Consider the following 8,677-nt stretch of genomic DNA (forward strand, 5'->3'; position numbering starts at 1 on the left):
AGAAAAAGTCCCTAATTTCCAAGAAACTAAACAGAAGAGATTTAATCTGTGCTCTATAGTGTATTCAATTTTAAAGGGTATTTATCAGCAAGTACTTCAAGCAGAGCGCTCCTTGGTGCCGCTATGCAAAGTATTTGAATAAATATTCTAGAGCGGCGTATAAATGTTAAATCAATGCACATGTGGTGAGGTAACTGTAACTCAAATGTATGTGAGCATGTGTGTGCTTGTGTGAGTGTGTGTGCGTGTGGGTCGGCGCGCTGGCCGAGCATTCACAAAAGCTGCAGCGCCAGCGCCCAAGCGGATTAAAATACAATTCTTAAGCTTTGGCCCGAGGGGTCATCGTATAGTTTGGGGCTATGCGAGGGTTACATAATTGTTTGCCATGTTTCCATATTCGCGCGGGTGAATTAATTAAATTTAATTAATCAGAAAGTGAAATATGGCAGCTGGCAGCAACAGTTAAGATTAAAGTTGTGATAATTGTAAGCCCTATTTAAAATAATAATTAAGTTGGGCCAGTTCCTTGTCCACCCTCCCATTCACGCATAAGGTGTTATGTATAGAAAAATATTACTAACTGGTTTGCAATTGGCCCCCGTGACTCACGGTGCTGACCATTTCATTAGCTATTAAAGCGTTCGCCATGCTTTTATTTTGCTGGCGACCTTCGTTAAACAACAAAAGAAAAGTTATAGGGGGCGTGGACGCTGCCATCAGATATGAAAATTGTAATTTTCCGTGCCAATGCGATGTGTGAATACTTGTATACGTATGTGAACGCATATATCTTTATGCGTATAAGTGTGTGCTACGAATGAATATTAATACAAACACGCACGCACACACACACACACAATTGCCATAATGTGTATGAATAAAAGTTGCCCATTGTTTGGTTAAAAGGCATTTTGGTTCCGGCTCCTGGAATGTCCAGCAATGTTAGCAATTAGTATGAGTTTTTGTTATTGTTGCTCAACTATATATGAGTGTGTGTGTGTTTATGTAGCTGTGTTTGGGTGTTTGTGAATGCGTTTATGTGGCTTGTGGCATTAACTTTGATTAATCCTTTATTAAGCAGTCGCACACTCCACAGCTTAAGGCCATAACTACAGTCGTGTCCGGAATATTAGGCGCCCATCTCATAAACCAACCAAAGCACTTATATATGCAGCTTTATACAATGATTTACCCATTAACTAGTTGCGCACACAAGAGAAGATGATGATGATAAATAAGTGAGCAAGAAATAGACGAACAAGAACAACTTCAGGTTACCCTGTAAGCACTCAATTTTATAGTTTATTTGCTACTCAAATTGTTAGCAAATGGCATGCATGTTAAATATATAAACTAATTTTTCAGAAAATCAGTTAACTATTGTTCATTCGTATAAATTATATAAGATTTGTAGACAAATATGCTGAGTATTCACAAAATAGGCCGACGAATCCTTCAGTCGCCCAATTTGTCAAACACAGGGCACATAGCATAAAAATCACTTATAATGCACACAAATACGCACAAAACTTGATACACATACATATAATCTCTGTATGTATGACGGAAATGTGGGAGCTATTACTGTGTTAATTGTGCAATTAATTTCTAGGAGAGGAGCAAGAACGGGCACCGACCATAAGCATCTGTGATACTTGAAGTGCCAGTTATTGTTGTTGTTATTCTCAGCGTTTAATCATCTTCTACAGCGTGCTTTTGGAGGCTATGAATGGGCTGTTTTCAATGTTGGCTCCTCTTATTAGGAAAATTAGCGTTGCGCACGCTCTTAACGATGTTTACTAATTAAAGTATTTGCCCCAAAAAAGGGTAGCATTGGTTTGTTTTTGTTGCCAGCTCTTTGACCGTCGAACATTAAAACAAATCGCCCGACAACTGGGCACTCGCATTGACTGGGTGGTTTTTTGTTTTTTTTTTTTTTTATTTTTAATTTAATTAAATTGCAAGTACCGAGAACAGAGCCAAGTGAGGCAAATTTCAAAGGCTAAAAGCCCGCACATTTCTGACAAAGCAAACAGAGCATTAAAAATGTCAAGAGGGGACAAACAAGAATTTGTTCAGAGTCTGCACCAATCATGCCCATCAATTTCAGACCAATCGAGTGGGCGATGGCCCAAAAGGAAAAATCCAACAAAGCAAGAGTCCTTTGCAGTACTCATTTCAAAAAGAACACTTCTTGGAAACGTCCATGTAGAGATGAATGCTTGTGCGGACGGATAACAGATATTTCATGGAAGTGTTAAAGCGTATTCCGAATTCGAGTTTCTGCTCTATGTTCTATCTAGAGCCTCTTTAATGACCTGTCTTGATTAATGATGCTCGACGTTTCGCTGTCAATCTCGGACGTTTTGCAGGTTGTTGTCTAATTATTTTTTTGTTCCTACAATTTCTCAAGTGATTTCCCTCAGATGTTAAGCCCAAAAGACTTGAGACAAGCATTTAGGTTTAAAATTGTTTTATTGTCCTTGTATCAAATGTTTGCTTTTATATTCCCCCATCTGTACGCTTCTCACCATTGATCCCCTGTTACGTTATTGTTCATTGAATTGCTGTCAATTTAAAAATAATATTTACACACAATTTCCTAACATCTTTTCGATTCTAAGCGATTTGCCACATCCACACACGTTTGCAATAAACCCACAGCAAATAATACAAGAGCTGCATATAGAAACGCTTACAATTTTCTATGGCCTGCTCTGTCTGTGTGCTTCTAGAGCAGGGGGCTGTGGCAGCTGCGTGTTTGCGACATGAGCTCATGTCGACCATTTTCCGAATGAAATTGTTGCTGCTGTCGATTTATTTATGCATAATCACTTGCGGTAATACCCTATCGAAGAGTACGCCGAACTAATTAAGAAGTTTGCGGTTTGTAAAGTAGAATATCTGTAGGTAAAAGAAAGTTGTTAATTTTGTGGCATGCGTGGAAAAAACTTTGCACAGACGTTGTGGTAAATGCAGCTTAAAAGGCATATGTAATAACTAGGGAAGAAATAATATATATTTATTTGATATAAATTATAAATACATAAGTAGAAGTTTCTTCAAGATAATTTGTAATATCTTGTCAGACAAATTCCAAGCCTATTTTAGAGATATAAATTATATATCTATAAGGAAAGAGTAGCTCAGTCTCGCTTCTATTGGGCTTTCAATAATGTACGCGATTTACTAGCAACTGCTGCGCATTTTCAACAAATTCACATATTTTATTTGTTTGAAAAGCAGCTAAAATTTATGTTACTTTCATTTTTTGGTAACATTTGCTGGCAACTTTTTTGCCGCAACGAAAGATTTTAAAAATTTTATGAGGCCCGCATATTTTAAATTTGAAGCATCTGAATATTCTATGAACGCCAGACACTCTGCATATTTGACAAATTCCCAAGCCAGTTGACGGAGCCGACTTCCTGGCAGCCTAATACAGTCAGTGGCAAAAGTTGGTGCACTCTAATGTGTCGCTGTCACCAACGTCGTCATAAATGTAGCCTTGCAGCAGCACTGTGCTAACTACCTGGCTACATCGTTGTCAGACTCAAAATGTCATTGCACTGCTGTCAGGACACACCTGCAGACAGCTGCCATCAGCCAAACGCCCACCACCCACAGCTTAGTGTCTAGAAGACTGCAGCAAATAAAATAAAACGTCGCGCATGCACAAAATGTCCGAGCTGTCCGAGTTGCATGCATGCATGCCAAAACTGACCAAACCCCAATCCAACAAATTTTCGGAATTCATGTTTGTTTACCTTTTTATTAACACTAAACGCTTTAAAGCGGGATGCCACAGAAATTAATGTCTGTGTAACAAAAAGTGTTTTCCTAAATAGAATGACAGCCATCTAAAATAATTTCCAAGTTGTCAGCAAACCCTTTAAGTGAAATAAATGGGTTTAAAGGGCATCATGCTGTTTTGACAAAAGACATTTGTATCCATAGACACAGACTCCATGCTTATGCTAAGATCGAAACATCAAATGCAGGGTATATGTTCTAAAGAAATGCTCGACTATATAGAATTTATAATATGCACATAATTTATAAGTAATAAAACAAAAACAAAATTAGAAACTTGGTAAAGAAAATGCCATAAATGAATGTGCATATATTTAGTTATGTGCACGTGGTATCTTTTAGTCTATTATACCCAGTTAAGCTTCCTTCCTTGTACGCGATGGGTTGGTGTGCTGTCATTTACTAACCTGTTAAATCTATCCATTAAAACGGCAGCTGACAATGGCGACAGATGCTGCTGCTGTGGTGTCCGTTGGGGCCTTTGACTGGCAGCAGAGCAGCCCAGCTGCCAGCTACATTTATATGTAAATACAGGTTACTAACAGCAGCCGGAACTGCTGTCTGAATATTTTGTTCAGGCAAATACAGAAGTGTGCTAAAAGTGACTGACAGGCATTTGCCGCCACAGTGGGGCAAGGGTGCCAGAAATTGCCACAAAGTACTATTTAAAATTAGAATTTCGCACGCACACACAACCAAAAAACAATTTAAAGATGCAAATTTATTTGTTGGCAAAGTGTCTGCCCATTTGCTATTAATGTATTTATTTGGCCTTACAGCAAAATTGTTCACGCCACGCGTGGACAGCCTCCGCTAGGAAATGGCCAAAAGTGCGGCACGTGTAGCCGGTTGCTTTCACCAAATGCCAAACAATTTTGCCATAATTCTATAGAATTATATTTACATGCACATGAGTTTCTACTGCGAATTACTTGAACGCAATGCTGGTCGGCACTGTCTCAATGGATTCCGCTGGAAGCTTTTGATTGCTGGCTTTGTGATATAGCCGCAACGCATATCCATCAGCTGTTACCTGGTGGTGGTGGTGTGTGTGTGTATGTGTGTGCGTGTGTGTTTGTAAGTGGAACAGCGGCAACTGCTTGACACAACTGGGTCGCCGTTTTGCTTCGCTCGCTTGTTTACAAAACTGGTTCAAGGAGACAAACAACAGCAGCTGCAACACAAAAATGTCGTACTACAAAATTGCGGCAACAATTTTGTTAAGCACACGCGCACACACCCACCCACACACACACACACACACACACACACACACACACACACACACACACACAGCGAGCATGCTTGACATGCCTTGGAATATTTTTCACACACGGTGACAACGTTTAGCGTTAAACTATTCATTAATGAGCCCCGGAAAATTGCAAAAAACCAAGGAAAATAATGGCTAAAACAACTCACAAGAGTTCATTTACTGTTGCTCCATTTTATTTTGTTTTCATTTTTTCTTTGGCTGTTTTCCTTTGCAATAGATTTTTTACCTTGTGGCTGGACACCTTGGGCGAATCGGCAATAGTGGGCGTAACAAATTGAACGACTTTTTGTGCCATTGTTTGTTGCTCACAATTCTTGAGCCGGGGATCACGCCCACCGCACAAACTGGGCCACAGCGCATCCAAAATGGCAACAAGCACGCAACGTGGCGGGCGCATAGTTTTTCTTGCTGTTGTTTTCATTTTTTGTGCTTAGAGCACCTGTGCAAAGTTGTTTACATTTTTAATGACGTTTTTGTGCCACATTGCGTGCTGCAGTTTGACGAAATACAATTGATATGCAATTAGGCTTTCAATTTATGTTCAGCTTTAAGTTTTTAACAGTCTGCAGCCTGCTTTATGGGTCAACGGCGCCTGAAAATAGGCAACGAATTTGTAGGCTCTTAAATTAAAGTACCTTTTCTGCACTTATGAATGCTTTAAGCATGACTGCTATGGAAATCAGCAAGAAATGGAAATCCTGTCAGCTCAGCAACAAGCATAGCTGTGCTCGGCAGCTGTTCCTTTGATTGTGCCTTCAATCAATCAATTATTGGACACGTGCGCTTTGCATTTGCTGAGCATATGCCTGAAAGGCCAGCTTCTGAGTCGAATAAATATTTCATTTAAGCTCAGGCCAAATGCAAATGGTGAACCACAATAAAAAAAGCAAAAAAACCACAAAAGTGCCTTTACATAAATGTATGCCGACTCATACCTGCAGCAGTACATCTATTGTATGTAGCGGTGTGTTTGTTTGTATTTGTGCTGCTCAGCCGCCAACAAAGCCTGAATAATTTAGGCGCAAAATGCGTATACGCAGCATTGCCTGAAAGCAGAGATTTTAAGGTTACAATTTGACTTTTTACCAGGCTTTGCTTTTAGCTATTGTGTCAATTCCCTGTATTAGTATCGTGTTGACAACAGTTTGTTTAATTTAACTAATGTACTTTGCCTTGTGAACCACTTCAAAAGGAAACCGTTCTAATCATTATACTGGAACACTTTGCCCGTGCCATATCATTTCCATAAACGTCGACCTTTTTAATTACTCAAACGCTTAAAAGTGTAACGAGTTGGTCTTCATTGAAAACTGTTTAATCACCTTTTGAATTCTCTTGCTGACAGTAATTAAGACATTTATCGGCATTATTGACAAATTGCAGCAATAGGCAGTTTACAATATATGGAAAAACTTGCAAGACATTTAAAAGCACTTTCAAGTCTTTCTATCAAGCAACACTTGCTTCCTGGTAATCATCTATCAAATACGCCAAGCATCCGTACGCATATTTTAAGGCAACCACATTTTATGACGTTTTCTGCAAGCATCCAATCGAATAATAGCCACTCCCTCGAATCGACGCATTTGAAGTGCATGCCACACAGGCTGCTGCACAAAGACGCTGCTGCAGGAACTAAGCTGTCAAATTCTTTGCCACAAAAATAGCATATATTACCGAAAATTCTCAGCTATGAATGCCAATAAACAGTTTTTGACGCTATTATAAAAATCGAATAAAAATAAATAGATTGCTTTAGTGGGGAGTACCCGACTAGGGGATACAGTGAGGCCAACAAAATTTAAGATACTTGATCTTTATTTACTATTCTAGAAGCAACAAGGTAAATATAGTGATTCAAGATCTTAAAATGTAAGAGATTTGCTCAAGAAACAGATTTGTGATATTGATATTTATCGAATTCTTCGAAATGAGGCAAGTTATTGATTATCGCGGGGATTGGGAGGACCTACGTTCAAATTCTTAAGCTTCTAGCTGTTATAGGTAGATCGACGAAACCATATATACGGAAAAACGGACAAACGGTGTGATTGCCTGACGGATATGTCTAGCTCGACTCGAATTTTAATGCTGATCGATTATATATATACTTTATGGTGTCAGAGATGCTTTCTTCTGCCTATTACATACTTTGTATATGACCGTAATTCCCATTCACACATTTTCAATGGGTGCAGGGTATACAAAGGAGGAAAGTAGGATTTGAAATTTTATTGTTTTCAAGGGCAGCCAAAATATAGCAACTTTTTTAATATTTCTTTGCCCTTGCATCTGACTTACTGTAGTTTACAAAAGGGCTCTTCCTTGACATTGGAATGCTCTATCTTTGTCAAAACTGCAGACATGGTTTAACTTTCTATGCGTCTAAAATTTTGTAGATGAGGATTTTTTCATAAAATTTGCAATTTCACATATATATGAACCAATTTCTCTGATTCCTTTGCAGCCCTTTTTTAATAGTATCTTTTAAGGATGTCCAGTAAACCTTTCATCTAGCGATTGTAATCTGGAGCGACACGTGCTTCCAGCGTTTTAGACGAATCATTCTGGCCATATCACAATGTCAGCTGCTGCTATTTACTTATTCTGGATAGGCATGCAATTTAACTTTCCATATCCACGGTGCTGTCTCAATTTACAGCTCCCAGCTGGCTAAAGCTCTGCTGCGAAGTTTACTAAAAACATAACAAAATAATGAATCATTGATGAGACGACAGAAATTTGTGCGCTTCGCCAAGGATCAATCAAAACTTGGCCATGGAATTCAGTGGGGTATTTTCTCACATTGGACTGCCAAAATTGGGGGCCTGCTAATTAGGCGCCAATTTATATTGGTAGTTGTGGAAGCCAATTTGCATTTTAACACTTGCTGCTGCTCCTCTTGGCAATTATGTTAATTTTTTTTTGGCCAGCTGGCGCACATTTTACAAATTACCAAACAACCAAAAATTCAGAGCCAAGGTCTCGCTAGATGGCGGGTGGAACCGCCCCCTGGTTGTGGCCTTCCTGTGTTTAATTCAGCAAAATTTGCTAAAACTGCATTTTAAATTCGCCGCCAGCAGCTGGCAGATTGGTTTGGCTGCCGGCCATAAAGAAATTAACACACACTCTGCAATATTAAAATTAAAATTTTACGTTAACTGGAACAATGTAAGGTTTCCAGAGTTTTGTTATGAATTTCCGAGCTAAACAAAGAATCAAACTTAATCTATTGTTAGTTTACAAAACAAAACGTTATAGTTCTCGTAAGACTTAAAAATATACACAGAAAATCACATATACATATTGTTTAGAAAGCCATTTAAAAAGTGCACCTCACTTTGTCTAAAAGTCCGTTAGTACCCAAATTATTGGCCAGTGTTAAATATTAATTAACATTCTAACATTCTACATATGCAAATGCCCAGCAACAATAAAATTTGGTTAGGCATTCGAAAGTCATATGCCAAAAGCCAGATTAAATAGTTGTTGTCAGGCAGTTTAGCCTGCAGAATATGATCCAAATACTTGCAGTTCTTTGAACGTGCCCATAACCAAGCCACAAACAACGCAGCGAGACCAAATGAA

This window comes from Drosophila novamexicana, unplaced genomic scaffold (genome assembly GCF_003285875.2).
Source record: "Drosophila novamexicana strain 15010-1031.04,08,12 unplaced genomic scaffold, DnovRS2.1 tig00004554-arrow-pilon, whole genome shotgun sequence".
In the NCBI taxonomy this organism is placed as follows: Eukaryota; Metazoa; Arthropoda; class Insecta; order Diptera; family Drosophilidae; genus Drosophila; species Drosophila novamexicana.